The sequence below is a fragment of the Atractosteus spatula genome, chromosome 4, assembly GCF_055471065.1.
Source record: "Atractosteus spatula isolate fAtrSpa1 chromosome 4, fAtrSpa1.hap1, whole genome shotgun sequence".
Taxonomy (NCBI): Eukaryota; Metazoa; Chordata; class Actinopteri; order Semionotiformes; family Lepisosteidae; genus Atractosteus; species Atractosteus spatula.
In genome coordinates this window covers 49,874,144-49,888,823 of record NC_142709.1, presented here as the reverse complement: position 1 = coordinate 49,888,823, position 14,680 = coordinate 49,874,144, and positions in this window count along the sequence as shown.

Here is a 14,680-nt window from a genome sequence, read left to right as displayed (position 1 = left end):
GCAAGATTCAGCATAATATCGTTTTGCAATGAAGTTATTATCATTCCAAAGGCAAGCCTCACAATGTCACACACTGTGCCCCTACTTAATATACTCTGTGTTATTTTAATTATGTAAAAACATAATTTAGATTAATTGCACGGCTCTCAGGCTGCCACCATCGGATTGTTACAGACCCTTGTACCAGCATGCCCACTGCACTGTTAATAATGATTTCCTCCAGCTCTGTGCCATGAGCTATCGTGTAATTGAAAAAATGCAGATGAATCAGGCAAAATTTGTCAGGTTGAACACTGTCACCTGAACTACAAGTGCTGACATTAAATAGAGGGTATGAGCTCATAGCACCAATCTCCGTAGGTAATCCCTTTGCACAACATTTAATCATCTCAAGCAAGGCTGTGTCAAGCTGTCCCTAGCGGAGATTTAGTAGGGAAACAACAGCATTTCATGAAAAGGCCAAGCTGCTTGTTCTGTTCCAGTCTGATGAAATAATTGCCGTCCGTTGGCACAGAAGGTAACTAATGATAGCAGCAATGAAGGGGAACAACAGACATTGTGGTGCTTAATCACTGACCTGGCTGCACAGCTTTTCCATTGGCCTTGGACTCTGCCGGCTGACCTAATCAATGATGACCTTAGCCTTTGTAATGGGAGAGTCAACCAAGTTGACCACTTACAGTGACGGCATGCATCAGGTTGAGTTCAGATTTGATTTCACAAGCGCACACAATGCATTAGTTCATGTATAATTATGTGAGTGTAATTGACAACTACTGCAAAGTGACAATGAGACTTTTACAACATCACACTCCCACAGCATAAGAGATAATAGAAGAGATGTGGGTGTCTGGAACAATTAACCCAGCCATGATGACACTGACAGAGCCCTAACCCGGCAACATGGCCTTCTATCATTTTGTAGTCTTATGTTCTTACAAGGGTGGTTCAAATTTACCCACATTTTGCTGCACTCCTTAATATTTTCTTTAACTGTAGGAAAACATCTGATGGTTATGTGCATGGTGCTGATTGGAACTCAAGGTCTGCGAAAGCAAACATTGAGCTCATTCGTTTCTTGAGCAATTCACTCAGGCTTTCTGTTAAGATATGGTGGTTCTTCATGATATTTTGGAGGTCTACCCACAAAATCATTAGAATGGATTAAGACTGAACGACTATGGTAAAGACATAATGAAAATAAATATTCAGGAAATGTAAGTCACATCTTGATTTCATGCCATAAAAAGGATAATGAATTGTATTACAATCACAAATAGGAGAAAAGACAGAGTCATCTAAAGAGCATTAAATTTGTGTATAGTTAATTATGTTGAAAATATAGTTGAATCCTACATTAAAGGGCTATGATAGCATTAAAATTTAGAAAAAAACATCACTGTTCTCCAATTTAATTAGAGGTAATTATATTTTTGGCACTTGGAATTCAGCATAGTTATCTGCTGCAGATGAATAATGTGCTTTCATTCTAAGAGCTGAAAGTTTTCTTAGCCCTTAATCAGGAAAGTTGGTTTATTGGTGGTATCAGGGATATGTTGCCAGCATTTTGAACACAGAAATGAGGCAAATGTCAAAATAAAGATAGTGAAGTTATAGATGTTTCAGTCAGTTCGTTTTTGAGTTTCAGACATTTGATGTGCACCAGGAAAACACGATTTGTCCATGAAAGCTCAAAACAGAGGAAAGGTGTTCATTGAATTGTACTAGCAGGACCAGTTTGAAGTGTAAGGCCAGTTTATTCATCTAAACATCAACATTTAAGAAGATACATCATGCAATTATAAACTCATAACAAGAAACTCTGTCCCATACACAAAAATTATCCAATAATGAATATAACCAAGCACTGAGTGTGCTGCATACTGAAATGCCTCAGCAAGCTGCTGCAAGCTATTAAAGACATTGTTAGTGCACCATGTTAGTGCATACAGTTAGTGCATGCATAATACTGTGACAGCCATGATCCACAACAAAGGAACCAGAGTCATCTGATTCAGCTCTTGCTTTAACTTTTAAGAGTGTTAATATTAAATGCATATCACCCAACAAGCGGTAAACTCCTGCACATGGTGCTGTCATGATGTCAGAATACGATATTCATTACAAAAGGTTCAAATGTCCTTAAGTTGTCCTCGGTTCTGCTTCCTTGTGTTTTATTGGAAGCACGTGCTTGTGAATCACTGCACAGATGGCAAATGTCTTCAACAATGTGATTATTGCAATTCCAGTGCTGGAAACCTGAAAAAAGATGCAGCTTTATTTTACTTGCTTCGTGTATGTTCCAGAAAGCAGTCTTTAGGTTTCTGTATAATCACACAATCATTTGGTTGCGTTTTTAGCAGTTAAAGCATTGCATTGTTCTTTAGATGTATAAGTAAGGGTCTGGTCAATGGAAACCAATAATTGAGGATGTCTGCTCTCTGTGCAAGGGCTGATGTATTTGCAGGTGGCACATCGTGTTCTTTTGTAGGGAAACGTACGATTAAAAAGCTTTCTAGAAAGACGAATCTGACTGTGGACTGGGTATTTATTTGGCCTTTGCCCTTTCTAAGAAATTACTGGTGGTGTTTTAAAAATAGGTGTTCCTCTACTCAAGATCCTATAATGGAAATGCTTTGAGATCTTTTTGGATAAAAAGCACTGTCCAAATGCATGCAATAAATAAGTTGGTATTCTCCATTTCCATTAGCAGAGAAAACCAGGAAAATATGCAGAGGAACTTCAATTTGTATTCATTTCCTACACTGCTCCTTTCATCTACTTACTGTTATCCAAAGCCAAAGTTTTCAAGGTTATTTCCATAACAACGTTCAGTAGTAATATTAAATTATATAATTTTGGAATAAGACTTTCCCTTTTATAACAAGTTAGAAATGATGATAAAAGGGAGTTTGGGTTTATACATATCTTTTTCTATTGAAGGCCACACTGTTTCATCAAAGCATGTATTGAATAAGGAAAGGGCTTAAGTGGGTTAATTATGTAGATTGCCGGGAACAATTAAATTGTAATCAACAAAGCATTCATCATGTTTTCATTATCATCTTATTCTGTGTTATTTGAAAGAGGGATAAATATAATTTTTAAATGTCTCTGGGTATTTAAATTACCAATAGCATAAGGGCATCATATATTGAAATAAGTCTTCAGTCTCTGAACTCAGTGACTACAGCTATTAGTAAACTTATTCAAAAATCCATCCTTTGCTCTCTCTTAGTTTAAGTACATAGTAAATTCAGCAAAGGATTTATGCATAATGGAGGGTTTCATTCCTAACTGAGCCACAATAATTCCTCCTATTAATCTGATACAATATTAGTGATAAATGGAATTCTAATTTTATTTTGATGCATAATGAAATTGCATTATGTTGTTACCTTTATTTAATTGTTTTTCAACCACTGTAATTTACTCCAGATTAAGGTAGATTTTAAACAAGCAAAGAATCAAGCATGTATGGTACATACAACCTGCTAGTCTGTGTAAAATCTAAAAGGTTTCAGACACAAAGTATTTCTGAGATTTTTACACAATATGAAAACATCATTAGGCAAATGCCAACCAGACACAGACAAGTGGGTAGCATAAGTTCTATTTTTCAAACTCGTAAACAAATCGCTAGGATCTCTTTAAACAACATTTATATTTAGATATCTAGGAATTATAAGGAAATGCTTGATGTTAATGGTATAAATCTTGACACAGTAAAAAAAAAAGTCATTTTTCTAAACTGGTGTCCTATTTAGTCCCCAAAATAAATGTCACTTATAATATGTCAGCTTGTTGCAGTTGAAATGAATGAAAAGCTAATATCCTTTTAGTTACTGTATCTCTCGTGCATTTAAATCAGCATTTGGCTTTGTGATTTTCTTTCTATATTTTTACTTTTTCTCACGGATTCCATCCTGTTCATATGGTATTCAAATAAGCGAACACATTAATCAAAAGTAACAAAGTGTTATGCACTCACTTACCTGTAGCATACATACATAAATTACAGTAAGCAGTTTTTACATTTTATTGAATGAAATGTCATTTTAATTGACACTGCAAACTGAACCCATTCACTTACACTACCTTTACATAGTTTTTTTTTCAAATGTAAAAAGTCTTGACTACCCATTCAAGATTCATTCAAAGGATGAAAAATGAAAAATACTTATACATTTCTTTTGTTGGTGATATTTCTAATAAGCAATAGACACTGTAATGTCACCAGGGTGTGATGGACCCCACCCATTATTAAAATGGCTCTAGGGAACAGAGCATATTAAAAATCCATGATGACAATACAGAACAGTGCTATACACTATTGTGGAGTACTCAGTATTCTTCCAACAAGCAGATGTTAAAATAGCATCTGTGCCTACCCCATCACCAATAAACACCATGAGACTCTTTACATCTCCAAACGAATCTCTTAAATAACCCCATGTTTAACTATCCACAGTGCATTAACTAATTTCCACCCAGTGTGTCTATTTACAAATGAAAGGGACCTGTTTTGGCTTTCACTGGCAGGTCTGCTGGTATTACAATCCCTTTCAAGACCTGCCACACAGGTTTTGAATACTTGTCCCTGCAGTTGTGTGTTTCTAGAGTAAATACATCTTACTTTTTTTTACAAAAGCTGTTTTCCTCTTTCGTTGTTGTTGGTGTGGTTGTTGTACCTGTAGTACATTAGCACAGGCACTAATTTGTTTTTCCTTCTTATAGTGGTCTGTCACTAGAAAATTCATAGTAACCTAGATGCTCTGAATATGAAAACTTTGACTTCTATTCATCTGGTTGTGAGTAAATCATTTAGGCGCATGGGAGAAACATGCCAATGACCAGTGCCGGCACCAGTGCTCTTCTTCAATGAGAAACCTAATCTAAGTAGAGTGAAGGAAAGCAAGACAGCTTTGATGAGTTTGCTCAACATTGTGAAATGCAGAAATGCATGTAACCTTGGGTTTGAACCAATGCAAAATCTACTGTATCTGACCATGCACAGAGGAAGATATTGTGTCGGACATTGTGCTTACATGCCAAAAATCCCTGAACACACACTTTCCTTTTCCCATTGAAAAAAACCAAAAACTGTTTCAGTTTTGTGTATTATTCTTCCTACTCATTGTGAACAAAGATGTGATCAGCTGTATCTGTCTACATTGTGTACTGCTGTTTTAGTCTTTTTTTTTAGCGAAGGCTCACATCTGCAGTCTGCAGATGACTCCCTGCAGCAGATTTATGTTTTCCATCAGACCTTCTCTTTCTCCAGCTCCTGCTTTGGAGGTTCATAAATCCCTGTTGTTTACTGTGGGCTCTTCCCACACTGAGGCTCACGATCGTCTGGCTGTACACGGCTCAATGCGGGGATTTGGTGTGAGGGAGTGAGGCAATGGGAGTCATCATAGAGAACAGCTGTGGCTTCACGGGAGATAAGGAGCCCGTGTTCCTATAAAAAGAGCATGTCAGAAAACTGCCTCCTACACTGAGCTGCCAACTCTCAGTGAGTCAGAGCCATGACATCATCATTATACAAGCGCTCTGGATTTATTTTACCGGAATGAACTGGGTCACTTATTATATCCTGTAGCAGGTTTCACCTGAGAACGCCTTTATGAGATGTAGTTGATGGAAGATATACAACTACTACTATTACTAGGCTGTGACTTTCACAGTACACCTTTTGATCAACCCTGTTGATGACTAATACAGCACAAGCAAATTACCTGTCAAATCGCTTCAATAAAATGGCAGTACATCTAATCAGTTTTTGTCATTTTTCTGATAAAGACTTTGTGAATTTGTTGCAGTGATAAGTAATACGTTTCTTTTAATGCCTGGTGTCAACATGTGTATGAGCGAGACAGAGTGGAGCAGATATTTTTCTAGAAAAAAATAAGCATGTTCTAGATTTGGACAATTTTTCAATAGCTTCAGCAAGGTCTGAGACACACAGCTCACACTACACTGACTATGTCACAGAGCTGGCGTTACTCCATTTTCTTGTGAAAATCATCAAAAGCATTTCAAAGCAGCTTTAGAACCAATATAACCATTTGGTTTCAGAGAAACGATAACACCAGAAAGCAAAGGTGTGCATTCCTATTAATTTGGATTGTATTTGGGATGTATTCATGAAACCATTATGGTTGTTTTAAATTCACACCTGCTTTTTCATTCCTTAAAGCAACAGATGTTTCATATTGAATCAAAACTTTCAGGATATCAATTTGAGAGTTAGTTAAAAGGCATTTAAATGTGAGTTTAGATTTTGTATTTCGACCATACTGGATATATAGTAAAATGAACATAACTTAAGACTTGTGTAGTATCGACTCCTTCATATACAGGATTTTCATTGATCAGGGACTGAGTTTTTACTCCTCTTCCGATCCTACTGGAATATGAGTAGATGTGTATTGTTTTGCAGAAGAAGCACCATTGGATTACAATGAGGCAATAGCTTCATTCTTCACAAGAAGCTACAAGAACAGCAATCTAGGAATTTCTGTAGGACAGAAAAACCTGTGAAACCATTGAAAACAAAATTTATCTCACAGGCTGGCGAGTGCCACAGTGCCAGTGTTTGGATTTGTGGATGTGTCTGATTTTTCATCATCGTAGGTCAATACAAGGTTACAGTAGCAAATCAACATGACTAAGACATAATGCTTCTAGACTGGGCCACTGCTATGTTAATTGAATTTTTGGCACTTGCTTGAAATCATATACATATTGTTTCCTTTGTACTTACACTTTATGTATACATTTATAAACACTATGATTGAGGAATCCAGCTAAGGAAGTTAAGAAATAATAACCAGAAAAAATGGGAAATCTTAATGGGAAAGAAGAATTCTTTGGCAGGTCCTTTTTTTGTTTTTAACACACTCAGAAGAATTATAATGGGGAGTAATTGGCAGAGAAATTAATGTTATGTGGCTGAGGAGTATATTAGAGTCTCATAATTTAGAAATAAGTGTTTAGAAATGTAATAAAAGCCATTATCGGTGATTCCAGTTTAATAAACATGAATTACATAAAAAATATGCTACGTGTGCAGTATAAAGAAGTCACAACTTTGGATCCCTGGCAATGCTCTATTGCAGTTCTGTTGGATGTAAAAAATTAGATTGTCTGATTAAGTTTAAAAAATGCATCACAACGGTACAGTGGAGACCTTAAGGATATCAAGAAGGCTTGTTTAGCAAGTTTTAGCAAGGTTTAGCAGAATATGTTTATTTGGTAATCTCTAAAGTTCAAACCGACACTCTATCTCTATGAAATATAGGTACTGTACCAGGGTTATCCTACTTTGTGCCTCTTGCTTGCTGGAATAGACTCCAGTTTCCTTGCGACCCCTGCAAAGTGGTTCGAAAACAGATGGATGGATAAATAATTTGTAATTCATCAGAAGGATATTGTTGCAAAGAGGGTGAAAGTTTTGAAAGGCACTGTGCATTTACAGTACAGTATTTTAAAAAAATACGTCCTTTTGTACAGATTTTCACCAACACGTGAATAGCTCAAAGAATGTAGAAGAAGGGTTCATAATTCATCTAATCCTAGGAATAGTGAAGGAGATATGATGCCTTTATGAGAAACCAATGCTGATGTCATTTCAAAACAAATATTTAAACATCTCACAGTTTCTATTGAAATATTTAGCATTTTTTTCTATTGCTGTACATTTACATTAGTCAGTGTTTTAATTTGTCTTCATTATGCTGGTATTGGAATATCTGTTACCCTAAAGTACAAATCAATCCCATCTTTGCTATTTGGACTCCTAATTTCTCTAATATTTTATACCTGGTCTATTTGGAATTGGTAGCTAACTGTCAACATAGCTTAATCCTAGAATCCCTTCCTGGGAAGACTGGGCTCCTTCGACACACCCAGCTCTTAAAGCTATTTGTGAGTGAACATGCTGCGGAGCTCTTCAGTTTCTTCAGAAATCTTGACTTTCTGCACTCAATGGAAAGGGAGGTGTGTCTCTCACTGACCGCTGCAAGGTCACAGGTGCCCACAAGAACACACTGTTGCACAGCAAACTGGGAAAACTGGTCATCTGAAGTCCAAAGAACAGCACAGATGTGAGGAAAGGAGAAAATGGCCTTATTGTAATCCCAGTTGCAGGAAACCAGCATGATATCCTTGGCTTATCCTAATAAAATTGGAGCAGCAGGGCTTAACTGGCCTGCTGAGTGGACAACTTTATTTGCAGGGCCACTTGAGAGCATCTGATGTGTACTTCAAAATGCAAAATTAAATTCACCGGTTATTAAATTGAAATAATAGACAAATTAAAGTGTTCATTAAATGTAATTTCAGCAGACTCTTCTGGGTGGAGTTATTGCATTACAGGTTTAATTATTTGATGTATCTTGTGGATCGTTCTTGCTACACAGCCTCAAAGTAAAATAATTAATTTAGAAACTGATATTATTGCTTGGCAAGAGATAAAACTGTTTAAATACATTTGCACAAGGAAACTAGTCCAGTTACGTTTAATTTCAGAACCAATGTAATCACAGTCAGTCACGTTTTAGCCTGCAATGTGTAATTTTATGAAGGCCTTATTCATTCAGTTTGCCTCCTACTGCAGTGCAAATGGTTTGTGAAAAACATAAAAAGATGAATGCAAATCGAACAGAATGCTGGTGAGCTTTAATCAGTAATGACTGCCTGGTTTCAGCTGAAGATTATATCAGAGGCCTGTGCTTCAGGAAGCGAGTTCACAGGTGTGGCACAAGATCATTGCTATGACAACCATTGTGCTAGAAGGACTGAGAGTGAAGCAGGGGGCTGCCATTGGCTCTCTGGTTTACTGGTTCAATGCAGGCGGGGTAGCATGATGCAGAAATAAGATTACCCTGACTGAAAGGAAAACAGATTGGCCTCATGCCATTACAATAAAAACTAGGAGGCAGGTTCTTGTGACACCAGCCTGCTATAGGTTTCTACATAAGAGGCAAAAAGAATAGCAAGCTATGCATAAATCAAGGATTCCAAAACACTTAGCAATTTAGGATGGGATCCACCTTATCTACCACTGAAGTGCAGTGCCCATCCACGTAAAGTGAAGCAGCAGATCAGGTGGAGGAGTGAGAAATGCCTTCACCAAATGAATGCAATTTAGGTAGGCCTGAAGTTGGGTTCAGCCAGAGCACAGGGGTTAACAGGGAGTTATTGCAATGTGCATCTTTGATAACCAAGTGGTTGATTGCTTCATCTGAAGGGAATTATGGGGAAATTCTAAGGGAAAGGGAAGAGTGCTACAGTACCTTCCTGATAGGTACCCAATAACACCCCTTACAGCAGCAATCTGGTTTCCATGGTGGATTAATCTTATGTACGATTTGGAGATCTCTGGCAGGGCCTTACTTCATGAAATTCATTTAGAAGATTCTCATTTCTCTGTGAGGAAATGACATCTGCAATAGCTAACCACGTTTGCTCTGATTTTTCCTTCTTTTATGACTGCTGTATTTATTGAGAAAAATGGAATATGGTTTGGCAGATATTAGGCTGCTGCGCCTCAGCCACTGAAAATTGGATTTGTCATTATCCGGTAAACAGTCTGGGCATCTGAGAATTTACATGTCATCTCCAGCTATAAATGACAGGGGTACTTTTCTACAGACACACCAGCATATTACCACTTACTGTGATAAATCTGATGCCATTCATCACAAACCATACGTATTGTTGCATTTGTAACACAGAATTCTCCTTAGCAACATCTGTACGTAATCGGGAGAAGTCTTTTGTGCATCTTGACAGCACCGTTATTTTTAAAAAGCAAATAAATGTATCGTCAACTTGCCTGTCTCGATGTCTGTGTGCATTGTACTACAAAGCATTTTTTAAATAATTGGAAATATCCTATAATTAAACCTGACAGCATGCACTGTCATATAAGGGATTACAATCGATATCTGTGTGTGTGCGTACAAGGGTTATGGAAGAGGAGGTAATTATTAAATTTAATGGATCGGTTTAGAGAGCTATAAGGTTCTGGGTAATGGACCAGAAAAGATGTGTATTAAATGTGTAGAAGAATTTAAAAGATATAGGCCTTAATGTATTAAAGGATTAGTATTATGCAAATGTGACATTATTGGAATCACTGAAAGATGATAAAAGCAACACTAGTGGACCCACACTGTTCTCGAGATATAGGAAACATAAACGAGAAGAAACTGTAGCATCACAAGTTTCAGATACTTAACCTAGAGGAATCGAGAATCTCAGAATCTATAGAACATTCTAGCTATAGAATAAGGAGTATGCTATAGACCATTATATGCAGTGGGTGTGCAGTCCTGTAATCAGTTTCAAATGCACACCTTTTACATCTGAGTGTATGAAAGCAAGGCATCTTCCTAAACTTGAAGTTCTCCTCCCCTGTTAGGAAGGCCACATCATTTTAAAGAAAGCATCAAGTAAAATCCTGAACACTAAAATTCTGTAGCAGGTTTCTTTAGGCAAGATGCTTTCCTTGATTTCATGAGGCTGTACAGCCTGCATGACCACAGCTAAAGAGCAGAAGTTGAAACATTGCTCACTGTGTAACCTTGATTGCATTATTTAGAAATACTGTGGTTAGAACAATACCCTTTAGAAAATGAAACAAAATGGACCAATGATATCAGAAGTCATGTGAAAATCTGTTTCTAGGTGTTCATAAGGGAACCTCTTAACTAGCAGTAATAGGAACTGCTGAGAAAGGCCACAGGGAAGTAGTTGTCAGCTTCCTAGTTGCAGGTTGACATGAGAAGGAACTACCATGAACAATTATTCAAGCATAATGATGCCCCAGGCTAGCCTTGAGCTGTCATTTTAGAGAGCAATCTTGTGGCAGCCTTCTGGGTAATGGATAGATCAGCCTTTGAAGATTTCCTACATTCCACTGAAACGCTTGGAAGGTCCACTTCATAACACATGAGGTTATATTCTCCTTTTTCATGTGTCAGATTGCTTGCTTTGATAGAATTGCTTCCAGAAAGGTTAATCTGAAGATAACAAGTTCATCAGTAAATGAGTAATTAGTAAATGTTTAGTGATTTCCAAAATAATGGAACCAGAGTTTGAGACTTTTTAAAAAGTGCAAATAAAAAGAGTGCAGTGATTCTCTTTGATAAAATGCTGATCACCAAATAACACACTATAAATCACTAATGCTTGAAAGGTGTATTTCATTGAAAACAATCAGGTTTCATAATAATAATTTTAGGAGAATTTGGTAAATAGCATCTACAGTCGATGTTTCTGGTGTTTAATCGGCATAGACTAAATTTATTCATTGGGCATAGATTGCTATGCATAATTTGTAGTTTTAATTTTCTAATTAAAGCTATAGAGAGCCGGAGGAGGGTTGATATTGTGTTAGAATGTTGCTCTGAAGATTTGTCCTACCAATGCAGATAACTCCATGTCCATTTACCAGTAAATAAAAGAAAATGATGGGTATTTCAAATCATGATATGTGGTTCACATAAAACCAGTGGTGCAGGAGCTTAATTGAGGTTCATTGAGACCACAAAACAGTACAGTAGAAATGTTAAAATATCCATCCATCCATTATCTAAAAGATTCATCCAATTTAGTTTCATGGGGAAGTCTATCCCAGCAAGCAAAGGGTGCAAGGCAGGGTGCACCCTGGGCAGGATCCCGGTTCATCACAAAGCCCACACATACACACTCACACCAAGGGATGTTTTCCCAGAAGCCAGTTAGCCTACCAGCATGTCTTTGGACCGTAGGAGGAAACCAGAGCACACGAGGAAACTTATGCAAACAGGGGAGGACATGCAAACTCCACACAGACAACACCCCAGGTATCAAACTGAACCCAGGGCCCCAGCACTGTGATGCAGCAATACTAACCAATGTGTCACCATGCTGTCCATGTTGAAATAAAGTAGAAATCTAGACAAAAAAGTGTGTTGGGCAGTGGTTAACACAGAGGCCTGCAAAAGGTTTTCAAATATCACCATTCATACGCCAGCTCTCATACTCAGCATTACAAAAACTGAATACATCTGTGTCAAAACAGATGTCCCAACGAAACAATCCCGTGCAGCCATGGAGCCCAGAACAAATTTCAGCACAAACAGCACATACACTTGGAACCTATCCTGGATTGTGGTTCCACAAAGGAGAGCAATCAGATTATCTGTGCAGACTAGAATTGATTACAAAATACCACTTTGCAAAATTAGTGTACATTCCGTGATCCTGGTATCCAAGAAGTCTTTGGATGACTATCCATTCCTGGTATCCTGAGGGGAACAAATACAGATACTGTACACTGACCATTTATCCAGAAAAACTGTTTAAAGATTTTTATATGAACTTTACATTAAGCACCATCTGTTTTTAGTTCATTGGTGAAATTGAACAGAGAGCTTTTTTCTATCACTTTAAAAAAATATGCAGATGATTCATAGGTTAACTGTAAGTTCGTTGTGTAGTAGGATGTTCCTGTGGATAAAGGTATTCATTCTTTTTTAATTACACTCCCGTTACAGTGTATTTCCACTGTATCTACAGATTTAATGTGCCTGTATAAGTGTTTTTGGCATTTTTCCCACTATTACTCATCATACAATCTTCATGCTGCAAAGACTTACTGTTAGGAGCTGAAGCCTGCTGTCAGTACAGAAGTTCAGGGAGACGTGACTGGGTGATCATGCATCATTTGGGGTGCTGATTTTTGGGAGTAATAAAATAGAACACAAAAGACTTAAAGATGTCTTTTTGACATTGATAAACATGTGTACTCTGCTTAGTAAGACATATTGCACTGAACTGTGACATTATAAATATCCTCTTTCACTTCCTCCTTGTTTTTGGTTTATATTTGCATTTACATGACTTCAGAAATTATCATTGCCTTGGATTGTGCCAAGGCAAGTCCCAGAAAGAATCCTGCATCTCAGTAAGAGTGCTTTATTTTGAGAAGTATGGGGCAGGTTATAGCAGACCAGCATTCCCAGCTTGACCTAAGGACCTATTAAAATAACACATAGTAGGAGCTATTTGTGTACTGTATGTGTTTTGAATTCTTATAGTAATCTCTCTCTTTCTACTGATCTTGCTCAATAGCTACACACATTGCAAGAGATGAAACGATGCTGAAGTTTGCTGCAGCCAAAAGGAATGCAGCCTTTTTCTCAGTCATTCAAATGCTGATGCTTGTCGTTCTCGTTTGTGTGAGTAACAACTCAAATTCTGTTTGTAAAAGTCCTGTACTTGTGAGTCATTCCTCCCTTGCTGCTCCTATCCCTGGTACCCTGATGGACGAAACAATGGCAAGAATTGAAATCCTCACAAAGAAGGTTATTTTTTGTTCTTCTGGGCAGGTGCTCACCCAGAAAGCAGTTGATTTCTCGCCGAGCAGCAATGAAAAACTGTCGATTGCATCATGTTTTGCTTGGCAATTAAACGAGGTGATAGTGGTGACTTTAATTTTAATTTGGTATTCAATGGCACCGGCATCTTCCCAAACCTTTGTCTTTGCTAACCTTGCTTTGTCCCTTGTTTCACGTCATTGTGCAGTGTTTTCTAACAAAGGTTTTTCCAGGTAGAGTGCTTTTCATGCAACACAGCTGCAGTGTATTCTCCTAACTGTATACAAATCACAGCATGGTCTGAGACAAAATGCCAAAATGACGCACAATCCCTTGGCATTCTTACTTGCCGATCTGCTGTGAAAAGGTGAGGTAAGAAAGAAACCTTTTGTGCCTTCATGCTGTGCAGCGGTTTCTTAAGATATGGACACACATTTATACTTGGTTTAGAAAACAGCATTAAAAAATGACAATTATGTCTTTACGAGCATGAAGTGTTGTTCTGTTCATCTTTGTTGCTGGCCCTCAAAGCTTGAAGCCATTCACATTAGCTGCCAAATTAGCAGTCACCTTGGGAACTTTATCAGAAGCTTAATCTTAAATTTTGACTGAAAAGAATTAGATAATGCTAAACCCTGCCACTTGCAGATCTAGCATTGTAATAGCTAAGGAGATTATATTATAAAGAGAGTCAACGGTTTGGAAATATGTGCAATATTGCATATTGTTTGGTGCTATACAAATTGGAGGTATAGTTTAATGCACTGAGTCTGATTCTGTCTACTTCAGTGATGTTCCATTAAATGAATTTATCTCTGTGCTCTGAGCTTCCTTACAGTCTCCTTCCCAAAGATACCTGCATCTGGCAGTCACTCATTTCTACATGGCCTTATTTAAGACTGTAATCCCATGACCAACCTTTTACACTGTATATGTAATTCCATAGCAAGGTTACTTAGGAAGAAAATGTTTGCAAGTTGTTAAGAAATACAATGATAATGAATGAGAATCAATTTATCACGACAGAAGTCTAGAAATGCAGCATCTTATATCAGCTGAAATGTGGCAGGAAAAAAACAGAAACAGATCTCTGAAAATTAAAAAGAAGCAATACATACATTTGAAAATTTGAAAATGTAAAAATCCGTTTAAAAATGACAGAGGTCTGAGATGATGCAGTACGTGTTGGGAAAAGGTGCCTATTTTTTAGCATGAGATTTATCAGGTAGTAGACTCTTCGATGAGGTGTGACACAATGTTCCCTGATGTCCTGAACTTATTCTGCAGGCCTGCTGAAATCAATGGTCTGT